Here is a 12,969-nt window from a genome sequence, read left to right as displayed (position 1 = left end):
TTCCAGCTCAAGCCTTCTATGGTTCCATGTTTGTTATAGTCGGAAGTAATACTGTGGACAAGCAGGGAGACATAGCCTTTTATTTACCTGTTTTTTTTTCTTTGTTACCTGTATGTAGGGGGCGGATGGGGACTGTCACGTAGAGATAATAATGAGGATGGGAAAGGGCTTGGGGAAGAGACTGGGAAGAGTAATACCTGTCTTTATTTTGCTGGCATCTTCATTTGCAGCCACATCACAAGAGAGAAGGACTGAGAGCCCTCAGAGTTGCCATAACAACTAATAAACTGTAATTAGTCAAAGGAGGGGGTAGAGTCAAGAGTACAAAGAAACAAAAACAAGAAAGAAAGAGAGAGGAAGAGAGAGGAAGGAAGGAGGGAAGGAAGACATCTAAGAAAGGGAAGTAAGCTTTCAGTGTACAATGATGTGAATATAAAAGTGTGTTTTAGAATGTAGCGGTGAAGGACATAGGATAATGAATTAAAATATGGAAGGGGAGATGAAGAAAATGACAACCATGTGTGTAAGGGTATATGTTTAAAAAAAATTGAAAAGTGAGAGAAAATTCTAAAAGAGAGTTGATTTGAGATAGCAAACCAGAAGGATATCACACACACACACACACACACACACACACACACACACACACACACACACACACACACACACACACACACACACACACACACACACACACACACACACACACACACACACACACACACACACACACACACACACACACACACACACACACCCCCTCCAGGAGAGGAGTTTGAACCATCACGCAAGACCAGAACGACTTAGGTGATTTTTGTGTCACAATTGCCAAGAGTGCCTTTCCTGATTGAACTGATGCATTGCATGTGGGGTTGCCTTCTGTCCCCATGGGTCAGTGCCTTTTCATTACTTCCTCTCCACCTCACAGACCGCAGTCTATTCCACATCTACTGCCCTTCCAGCTTCCTGGAGAACGGTGCCCGCGAGAAGTGACAGAGGCGTGATAGCTGGATGGGAGGCAGCGGACATGCCCGACAGCTTCCTTCAAAGCCTGGGCTGCTAAGTCTCAAGAGATCAGTGGATTTATTCATTCAATAGACACTTTTTGAGTCCCAAATCGCAACTATAAGTTGGGTGTGAGGTGCTAGAGAGTGGGACAAATATGGTTTGTGACCACAGTGAAGTTGAAGTTGTGTCTATAACGGAGAGTGAAATTTAGGCAGTTGGGCAGGGAAGGGACCTCATTGTGTCTAAAGTCTATTCATAAGCTCTGTTGGGAATCAGAGGAGCCGCACGGTGGTGGCTACCCTGGAGCAGGAGGAGGGAAGAGAAGCTGAGGAGGGAGAGTAGTGAGCATGTTCCCCGGTAGAAAAATGTTTCAAGTGTTTGCCATTCAGAAGATTAACATTCCCAGCGATCAAAGACCTCTGCTTCTTCCACCTTGGATGTGTAACACATGGATTCCTTTTGCTGCTGATCTGAGCTCACCTTATCCCTCGTGAGCAGGGAGGATCATGGTTCCCTCAGTGGACTTGACAGCCGTGTCTTAGAGAAGAATGAGGCTGATGAAGTGTGGCTGTTTCTGTTTTCAGTTAGAAACATTAGCAAACTCAACTACAAAAGGCCACCTCGCAGAACAAAAAACTTGTAACTGCAAAGTACAATAGAAATCTCCTGGCTGCAAACAGAAGTGTCTTTGGCTGCCAAGACAGAGGGACCTTGCAGAAGATAGAGCATGAAAGGGATTCTGCACAAAACAAAAGTCAGAACACAATGGTATATATTTCAGGCCCATGAAAGGATGTGTGGCAGCAATACTAAAGAGACATGATTTTCCTACAGAATGAGGGCAGGGGGAGAGCAGAAACCCAGTCCGCCAATGCAACTAACGGTGCAGAGAAACAGATTGGGTCCTGTAAAGGGAGAAAGGAAAAAAGGCTTATTTTTTATGAATTAATCTCTAGTTGGTTTTCATAAGTTGTTCAGAAACCAGCAAGCATATGAATAATACATACTGTACACAGCCCCCGAAACACAGAGCTATATCCAGTGGAGATTGTGAAAATGAAGGCGTTTGGAGAAATATAATTGAGTAAAGGGAACAGAGAGAAGGCATCTGAAGGTGCAGTTGTGAGCAGCAACGGGGAGCAGATACCCTGGGGAGGGGGGAATGTCTGTTTCTTACTTCCCCAGTTAGGTTGCAGATTCTTGGAGAGCTGGGAGAACCTTTTCATCTCTTACAAATGTGTTTTTCCCCAGGTTGTATAACACAATACTTTGCACATAGCAGATGCTCAAAATATTAAGAGCTAAATTAATTCATTGTTGATGCGGTGATGAATTTGGCTGATTACAAGGCTGGTAATCATTGTATCATTGGGATGGAAACAGAAAGAAGAAATTTATATCCTTGGGACCAATGTTAATACAGGTGAGGCGCTCTTTAGTTGCCTACATGGATAAATAAACCCGGGGATGGTGTGCCTCGGTGACATTTTATATGGTGGTACGATTTATTGATTGGCCAGTCAATTCCAGAGCGGCGTACTTACCTTATCTAAAGCCTGCAATAGTGAGCTGAAGTTTGAGGTCTTGATCGGTGCTTCTGCAGAGCAATAGCCCCACAGGAAGCTCTGCGGAAAAAGGATGCCGCGGCCAGTTAGGGTTAGGAAGTGCTGCTTTCTGTATTCCCCTCATTATCATGTAAAAGGCTCAGAGAAATCGTACAGTAAATTGTCCCGTTGAACCTTGTTTAATCCAATGCTTTCCAGACTAAGTTGACCATGGAAGGTTTTCTTTTTCTTTATTTCCTTCACTTAAAAAAAAAATACTCATTAGCATCTTTCAGAGCTCGTTTTCCATGAAGTGAACTTTGAGGAATTCTGGTTTGGGTGAGCATTAAGAAACAGGGCATTTACCAAGTGTCTTCCCTGTTCTGTGAATGGAGGTGAGGCTGGAAAGGGTAACCTACACAGGGATCCTTCTCCTAGGGGGCTTGGGATGTAGTAGGGGAGACAAACCATCAACCATGCACACCATGCCCATATAGTTCTTTGACGGGAACCATAGGCTGTGCTCCTTGGAAAGCCGACCGTGGATGTCATCTCATCATCCAGCAGGATCTTCTTACTCCTTCCTTCCCTGAGCCCCCAACATTCCATCCACTGTGCCTCCTTTGCCTGGGTCATGGTCTCCATCCCCAACCCAGCATCCTGGACCCCCAACCAAAGCCACTGTGATGTGTGCTGCAGCGACCAGCTGCTATGAGGCATTGCCACTCAGCAGTCTCAAAACAGCTGTTGCAGTCACTCATGGACTTTTCTGATTGGCCCACACCACCGCTGCTCAGAAGAGTGGTACCAAGCATCCTTCACTCTTCAGAGGATGTGAGGGGCTGCTCCAGGTGACTCTGGCTGCTGAAGCTCTCTGTAAACAGGTCATGTGGACCCTGTTGTGCAGCTGTTTCCATAGCAACACCTCACAGGGCATGAGACCCACACTTCCAAGTCTCTACCAGCAACCTGGGTTCTGTTACACAGACCTTCTGTCATTGTCCTAATGTCACCGCGTTCCTCTCGAGCCCCAGTGACAGAGGGCTGAGCCCAGGAACCCCCTGGAGGACCCCTATGAGGATGAATTTTCAGCCAGTGATGTTATCTGATCCCCATCTTGCACTTTTCCACAGTCCTCGGCCATGTAGTCTTGAGGGACTCTCAGTCCTTCCTCCCGTGTGGAACAAGGCTGACCTTTCCGTGAAGGTGGCAGCTTCTGCTCCTCCCTTGGAGGTGCCTGGTGAGGAAAGGGGGCTGCTGCTTCTACTAAAGTTAGCTATTTGCATTTCTGGCCCAATCCTTCACCATCTGCCCCCTCTGCATCCATATACACCTGCTCTATCTTATCCTTTTGGTCCCATCATAAGACTGTAGCTGAGTTTCAAGGCTAGTCCTGGATTTACCAGCTTTGCCACTAACTAGGGGGACTCCGGGCAGATTAACCTTCTCGAGCCTCCAGTTCTTCATCTGGAAAGTGAGGATGACATCGTTTGCTGTAGATTATCTCATAATTTAACGAACTACTGCAGTACAGAGATTCCAGTGTACGGCAGGCACTTAACTATGACTACTTTCCTCACTTACAATGTTCCTCCCAATCAATGCTGTCCGGTAGAGTGTTCTTTGATGATGGGCATGTTTTATACCTGTGTTGTCTGGTGTGGAAGCTATGGGCTGCATGGGTAGCAGTTGAAATGTTGCCAGCGCAACTGAGGAACTGAAATTTTAATTTTACTTAGTTTTATTAATTTAAATAGCCCCAGAAGGCTAGCAGTTACCATATTGAACGACAGAGCTCTCTATAAATTAACTAACCAGCAGTTTTTAATACCCAGGGTGTCCAGAAGATGAACCAGAATTCAGCCTGGGGATCAGAGGCCAAAGCTCTTGGCTATACAGCCTCACTATATTTCCCCGAGGGGTTCGATACCATTACGAACACAGAGAGCGTCTAGAAATATGGCCAAGATAGGGGCAGCTGCCACGCCTCTCTGCCCTGAGGCCTGGGGGGAATTCACACGCCCATTTGCCTGGACATGCTCCTCAGAGAAGGAGGCTGGGTCTTGGTGGGATTTCAAATATGCCTGAGTCTGAAGAAGATGTTATACATAGTGGAGAGGCTTTGAAAATCTTGCCACAGAAATGTAGGAGGCCCATCAGATTTCATTCTACTCGATTCCATACAATTATATCCATCACTGGTCCAGAGATGAAATAATGATATTTGCCAAAGAGATTTTAGAACCTTGCCAGTTAACTCACTGCACCATCTAACCTAATGTGAAGTCACTTCTCCCTTAGACCCACGTGAAACATATAAATGTCAAGGTCTTAGAAACCTTAAAACCATCAGAGATAGAGGGTTAGAGAATTTGGTGGTGGGGAATGTAAATTTGGTGAAGAATTAGAATAACATGCAATATTTATTTTTGTAGTACAATTTACATATCTAAAATCATTTCGCTAAGAAGAAACATAAAATGTATTATGTATAACTTGATTTGCTCATAAAATTATCATTTAGGTAAAATTAGAGATGTGAAGAACTGGAAAAACAAAATGGAAAAAGTAGGAGAGAACAGATTTTTTTACTGATTCATTTTCTTTGTATATCTATTTAACAAAAAGCATCCTCGGTGGGGGGGTGGAAAGTTCCTTCTGATAATATATTCCTTTCTTTCCCTCCCTCCCTCCCTCCCTCCCTTCCTTCCTTCCTTCCTCCCTCCCTTTTTTTCCCTCTTGGGTCGTCACATCTTCATCTAAAACACTCCTTTTTCAGTTTCAGCCTATTTTCTTGTTACAGTTACAGCAGTGGAAAAGAGTTGCCCATCGTCTCCCTTAAACCATCCTCCCAAGTCACAGTTACTTAGAGACGTCTCAGGTGTCTCCCTGTTACAGTTGAGCATCCCTATTTTTTCCCATCCTTCCCCTCCTCCCACCCTTCTGCTCTCAAGCCCAGAGCCCCGAGGGGAGCAGGTGTTGCCCAGCTGTCTGTTTCCGTGTGACTTCCGTGTGGATCCATGGGTCTCTCCCATCTGGTCTGTGGGTAGGCTGGTGCTGGCTGGTAGAGGAGGGAGAATGAGAACCCTAATCACAACAACTCCTCTCTCTGAACTGTTCATCATGGGCCAGGTTCTCTCCTAAGCACACTGCATTCTTTACTCCCTTCAATCCTCCCCCAACTCTGAAAGTACAAAGCTGTGGTGATTCCATTTCAGAGATGGAGAAGGCACGGCTTAAGGAAGGTTAGGTAGCTTGCTTGAGGTCATGCAGCTGGTAAGCTAGTGAGCCAACCTGTAAGCCTGGATTCAAACCCAGTTTGTGTGACTCCCACCTATGGCCTATTACCCACTACCCAGCAGTGCCTTAAAACAAGAATCCTATTTACAGAGGCCTTGATGGTTAAAAAAATTTCTACACACACTAGCTTATGTGATTTTCACTGCAACAACTTTCCTGGGGGAGATACAGGGGAAGCTAGAATCCCCATTGTAGAGATATACAGATAGGGTCAGAGAGGTTAGATGCCCTGCCCAAGATCACACAGTAAATGGTGCTGGCATTCAAACACCATGTTTCCTACCGGAATTTCTCTTCTCTCTGCACAACAGTTGGCCTGAACGGAAGGACATGTCTTTGGAACTAATGTACGCACATACACAGACTTTTCATACCTGATGCCAGTGAATCAAGCGTTGGGTAGAGGGGTTCGAAGGCTGGCATAGCCCAGGGGGTTTCTACCGCTGTCCTGATACTGAGTTTACAACAAGGATTGAGAGACAAAGGAGGGAAGGCTTCTGGCCTTTCTTGCTGTTTTTGTTTATTTGTTTCTTCTTTCAAAATTCTTTTTATGAGGCTGCCATAAAAACACTCATTAGGCAGTGTTGATTTTCATTAGTGTTGATTCTCCAAGAGCTTAATCAATCTTCTGTGACCAATGACCTCCTTCCCATGGGAGAAGAAAGCTGTTTAACAAATTAGCTTTACAGATTGTAGGTAAGGCATACAGATGTGAGGTAGCCTGTGTTGCCAAAACAGGACGTGGATTAGTGGTTTAATTTGCACAAAACCAATAGGGTTCACATGTGTCCTTGCTGTTCCCAAAATGCATCACTGGAAAGCAGCCCTCCCCCTCTCCCCTCCCCGCTCCAGCCCTTCTTGCTCTCCTTCCTGGAGCTCACTTTTGCCTTCTGTGAAATCTCTGCTTTGAATGCACCTGGAGGCAACAGCACATGTGTGGTCAGTGGGGAGGAAACGCAAGCCCCAGACGCACAGAGGAAAGCAGGCAGAGGGAAATCGCAGGGTTGCCTGCGTCGACTTGGAGGCTGGAGGCTTCACTAGGGACCGTGATTGTTCAAGGTCGACAGGTAGAATCTTCCCTCTCGAACGGAACCCCCATCTGGGAGTCCCTCGGCTGAACTTCCACTGGTACAGAGACTAGTGCTGTGGGTGAACTAGGTATCGTGTCCTTTCCAGGTGGCCTTTGCAAAGGCAGGTGTCTCCTGGACGGGTGGCCCCAGTCGTCACTGGGAGAAGCCCTGGAACCTTGGATAGAAGGGGTCATGGGCCTTGGGCTAAAGGCGGGGCAAAGACACCCTTTCCCCACACTGCAGCTCTGCTCACGCTGGGTCTGGTGGTGCTGACCTCCACTCAAGTCTCCAGTTCCTGCCGTCGGTGCTGGTCCAGCTGCTGCTCGTCTGGACAGGAACCTCCTCCGAGGACCCCAGAGGAGCTGGGGTCGGAGCAGCACACACACCAGCTTGTGCTTATGCTTCCAGGGTCCCCGCAGGTGCCCCCTTGTTTTATCTTCCTGGGATTCCTGTGGGGGTTGAGGAGGGCCAGGGTTACTGTACTCCTGTGATGGAGAAGGCATGGCCCAGAGACGAGGCTCCACCCCACAGACCAGGATCTTCCAGGACCTTCTCGCTGTTTTTTTTGATTTTTTTTTGGTATGTGGGATCTTAGTTACCCAACCAAGGATCGAACCCGCGCCCCCTGCATTGGAAGCACAGGGTCTTAACCACTGGACCGCAAGAGAAGTCCCTTTTTTTTTTTTTAAATCAGGACCGTCTCTTCTGAGGGGAGAAGGGAAGCGGGGCAGCTCTTCCTCTTCTGAGTCCAGCTGGTGGGGTGAGAAGTTCCCTTCGTTCCATTGGCAAGTGTCCCTGCCCACCTTCCGGTTTCCCTGTCCGCCCCCTTGGGCTCAGGTGCTGAGCTGGCCGCCCTCCTGGAGCAGGAGAGTGAGAACTCTCTGTGCTTCGTTTATATATCTCTCAGAATATGACAAACTCTTATTCGGGTTGTCACCTGAGGCCTGCAGGTGCAGGGAGGCCGGGACAGGTTGGGGCGCTAGGGTTGCTCGCAGCCCCCGTCCAGCCCTCTCCCGGCCCGGCCGTGTGCCCAGATGGCCCGGCTTATACAGCAGGGAGACACCTCCCTCAGCCCACCTGCCTCCTGTTCCTGCAGCCTGTAGTGCAGTCACATGTCCAAAATCTGGCCACCGTTGTCAGCCCTGCAGCCACATGCCCAGCCTGACTGAGGATCCTGCAGGACAGACTACAGGGTCGGGGTGGGGAATTTGCCGTGGATCCCCAGAGAACTAGCTCTGGTGGTGCAGGAAGGAGTTTGTAAGACCGCAGACTTTCCTTCTGCCTGCATCCCTTTCGCTCTTCTTTAAATTGGTCAAATATATGTTGAATACCTACTGCACACGCAGCCCTGTAACAGGGGGAAGGGCCAGGCAGAGATGAGTGAACAAGACTTAACTCCCTGCCCTCAGGGACCTTTCCTGTTCGCAAGTGGAGTGCCCTTTGCCTGCGGGGTTTTTTTTTTTTTAAACATCTTTATTGGAATATAATTGTTTTACGATGGTGTGTTAGTTTCTGCTGAATAACAAAGTGAATCAGCTATACATACACGTATATCCCCATATCACCCCCCCCCCCCCCCCCCCCCCGCTCCGTCTTGTGTCTCCCTCCCACCCTTCATTGCAGCTCTGTTTACAATAGCCAGGACATGGAAGCAACCTAAATGTCCATCGCCTGTGGTTTTTGTGGAGATGTGATTATTTCCTGACTTCTGTAAGAGTATCCTGAAACAGTGGCCCTTTGGGGCTGAGCCCCCATTGTTTACTCTAGGCAAACCAGCTGTTTAGTTAGCACCCAGCACTGTGCGCTTTGCTTAGTTGGTCCTCAATCAGCCGTTGATAAATGATACATCAATGGACCTTTTGGACACATCTTTTTCCTCCTCTTGGGAGGAGGGTCTCTATTGATTAGTTGCTACAATTTCTTGAGCACCTACTGTGCGTGAGACAGTCTGCTGAATGAATTAGATGTAGCAGTTCTAACCTTCACGACAGTGCTGCAAGGCATGTGTTTTTATCTCAGTTTATGGATGAGAAAAGGGAAATGCAAAGAAGTGAACTCATCGGTCCAGGATTACATAACCAGGGAAGTGCAATCCAGGCTGCAAAACCACGCTTTCAATCTTCAGAGCCCTGGTCTTCCCCCTGCTCTTTATGACCAGGTGGAACAATCCGACCATTAGGCCAGAGTTTCTACCCATTGGTTGTTACATGGGAAAAGTCAAAAAGAAAAGGTAAAGTCGTAGCCCGAGTGCCCTCTGGCCCGTGACACCTCCATGTTTCGGGGGCGCTTCTGAGGAAGAGTCGGGGCTCCTGGGCCTGGCCAGGCCTCCTGTATTCCTCTGTGGCCCTGGGTAGGACTTCTGCCAAGGCCTCACGTTACCCTCTAGGGGATCACGGGTGCAGGACAGTGTGGAAATAGACGCGCAAGCTCTCTCCTTGAAACTGGGCACAGTCTTCAGTGGAAACTCAGATTCCGACGTTTCCTGGTGATCTTGGAACTCTTCCCCAAGAGCAGTGACTTTCAGCCACAGCCATCCCTTGGGCTGGAAGTGAGGCAGTGACCTCAAGGTGAAAGTCTCTGTATCCCATTACCAATCCAATTACCCCGGCACTCACAGGTTAGATGGGAACTGTCAGACTGGAACCCAACAATGGATCATTTAGTTCTGTGTCTTGTCTCTGACAGTAGTCAGGCCCGAGAGTTTCACTCAGACACTTCTTATTGTCAGCCTGCAGACGCACCAGCTTGCTCTCCTTTAAATGAAGGAACGGAGCTGGTCGTGGAGATGGTGGGCAGCACAGAAACCCACTGTATGACTGTAGCTCCCACCCAGTCCCAGCCCTGATACCCATATTCGTTAAGTCGTTGAACAAATGTTTATTGAGCAGCTACTGTATGCTGGGCTGTGCTAGGCACTGGGCACACAATGGTGGACAAAGTCTCTGCTCTCACGGGCTGGCATTGGGTTGGGAGAATCTAGGCAATAATGATTAAACAGATGGACATATGTTATGACAATTGTTAGAAGTACTACGGAAGAAACACAGCATGATAAAGAGGATGCACAGTGGTGGGGAGTTGGTTCTCTGGCTTGCGGGTGGCCAGGGAAGGCGTCTCTGATAAGGTAACATTTCAAAGGCTTGAAGGCATTGTAAGGGCATGAAAAGGCTGTCTGAAGGCAGACACGGGAGATAGCTGTCCTTGGCCTTGTATATTGGGGGTTGGGGGAGGTTTTCAGGCTAGAAGCAAAAAGCTAAGCGCAACAGAAATATATTTGGGTGCTTGAGGAATAGGAGAATAGCAAGGTGGCCGGTGTAGCCGGAAGGAAGGAGTGAAGAGAGCAGAGATGCTTTCAGGGAGGTTGTATGGCCCAGATCACAGAAGCTTCAGGGACCACAATGTGGACTTTGGCTTTCATTCCGCGTAACATGGAAGACATTCGTAGGGTTTGAGTAGTAAAGATCACATCGCACCTAAGCATTCATTAAACATATCTGCAGGTAAATATTTGTTGAATGAATACATGAAATCCTTGTTGGGTGATTGAAAGAGCAAATATCACTGAATCACACAAGTAACTACACAGAGATGAAGAGTTCCTAGAATAACATCCTGTGTCCATATTTGCTCAGAAGAGAGGGATGTCTTCCCCCTGAAAAAGCAATTAGCTGTCAGGCTACTTTGCTTTTTGTCCTCCAAACGGAGGGTGGATCTTGGTACTAGGAGCAGAAAAGTAAAAGGATACAGGGCAAGCGATAGAAAGCATGCAATCCCGTATTCTTTGGGGGAAGGCAGTGATTCTCCTGCCTGGACAGGCAAGGACAGCGCCCCTCTGAATGAGGCCGTTTTTCTGGAGACGCAGAATAGGCACTTCTCACAGGGCTTGGTTTGAGGCAAGGTCCCTGCCCAGGTACCTCTCTGCCTTCTGTTTCAGGGCCTGGAATTCCACATCACAGGTCCATCCTCTTCTTGAGCTTTGAAAACAACTTTACTCTTTAGCAGTCTTCTCTGCAACAGGATGGGGGTAAACCCCTTATACTGTCTCCTCTCTTAGTACCAAGTCTCCTGTTCAAACGCCACCTTTTTGAAGATGCCTTTTTTACTCCTCTCCCTGACTCCCTTTCTTGCAGGACTCATAGCTTCTCACTTCCCTTGCTCACGGTTTGGCCGGCGCCCTGGGCCCCATCTCCACTTGTTTTCCTTTCAGACCCGGCTTCCTTGATTCCAGGAACATTGACCTTCATCTCCGCCCTCCGCACCCAGCACGGTGTCTGCACACAGTGCTCACGGCATCTTGCATTCTTTTCCTTCTTTCCTTTTCATCTTTCCTACCTTCCTTCCCCCCTGTTTTCTTGCTTTTGTTTTTAATTAAGTAGGGTGACAGTCGTTAAGAGAGCACACATGCAGTTCGACAAGTCTTTGGGCATATCCCGTGTGTGCCGGACTTCTACTGAGTCATGAGCCAACCAGGTCATTGGATTTTTTTTTTTTTAAAGCTTTTGCTTTTATCATCAAGGCAGCACGAGATCACTATGAAAAGTTAGAAAATATAGGTAAGCCTTCTTACCTATAAAAATCAGCTCTATGCTACCGCCCCAAGAAAATACCTGTTAATATTTTAATGGTCATCCTCCTGAACTCTTCTAAAACGCGGGCCTTTGAGAGGCCCCACTTGCTGGGATACATGCAAAAACCAGGGAAGGGGTGGAGGTGGGGTTAAGGGCCCCGTGCTGGGTAGGGACTGAGGTGGTGAGATGACATCGGAGAGGCTGCCGACTGCTTGGCCCTGATCCCACCCTCGGCATTTCTTGCCCTTGTCAGACCGAAGAGCCCAGGCCGACCATCGATCTCGCGGGCTCGAGCTGTCAGAGCCACCAGCAGCGTGACATTCTAATGTCAGACAGTCTGGCGCTTCGGAGCTTGAGCGTCACCTCCTTTCCCAGACTCTCCGGGGCCTTCTTTCCTGCCCTGGGAGGTCCCAGGCATCCTGCTACGCACCTGACAGCCCTCAGTCCTAGAATCCACAGGTATCTGCCTTTACTGAGGACTTCACAGCCTTGACTCAATAACCCACCTGAATGTTACTACTTAATGGACTGAACCTATGAAAAACAAACCCATGCTGATCGATAGAGAAATAATTTTGCAAATTGTGGGCATATGTCTTTAGAGATCTGTGTGCACTGCCATTTGCTAAAATGCTGAAAAGGTAAATCAATTTTCTTTATTAAAACACAACTGCTTCATCTATTGCTAGTTTAGGCAGAGGCCAGGGAGGCAGGGTGTGGGGAGGGAAGGGGAGGAGTCTTTGAACTGCTTTCTTGCCCTTCATTCAGGGGTCACTTGTTAGTCTAAAGGGGTCAAGTGTTGGGGAGGAGAGGAGAGCTTTCAGGTTGGCAAATGCTTTAACGTTAGGAGAAAAAGCAGTCCCGGGCTAGTGTGATGTATAGGAAAGATCCACTTGAGACTGTAGAAAAGGGGTGCAAAGGATAAAAAAAAAAACAAGACATCTCTTATCCTCATAATTTCAGAGTGTATCAGCCAGGATAAGTTAGATTAAAGCCATGGTAACAGACTCAGAACCTCAGTGGCTGGAGATAGCCAAGTTTTATTTCTTGTTTACAAAGCCTCTGTAGAGGCTCTGTTTGCCCTTGGGGACCAGGCTGATGGAAGAGCCGTCACCTCACACTTGGTGGCTCACCTTGACCGAGATAAAGAGAGGAGCAATGGACCACACGTGGTGGGGACTCAGTCCCTGCTGCTCTCATGTCTTTGGCCGGGAAATGGGGAGGGGAAGTGGCATCCTGTCACGTGTCCTGATGGAGGAGAGGCAGGGCTCTTGGGGGCAGTTCTGGTGACCACCACACACAGCAACCTGGAGCCTCTCCTTTAGGGCATCTCAATGAATTGGTCAGCAACAGAGAAAGGAAGCTCAGAAGGTAGGGGAATGGTACAGAGTGTGGCTGTGAGATAACGTCTGTGGAAGCATCTTCTCTTGGGCCTGGCACAGGTGACCTTGTTTTTTCTGCATTTTAACGTGCCCAGCA

The sequence above is a fragment of the Delphinus delphis genome, chromosome 8 (genome assembly GCF_949987515.2).
Source record: "Delphinus delphis chromosome 8, mDelDel1.2, whole genome shotgun sequence".
NCBI classification, from domain to species: Eukaryota; Metazoa; Chordata; class Mammalia; order Artiodactyla; family Delphinidae; genus Delphinus; species Delphinus delphis.
Note: the sequence above shows the minus strand (reverse complement) of the source record.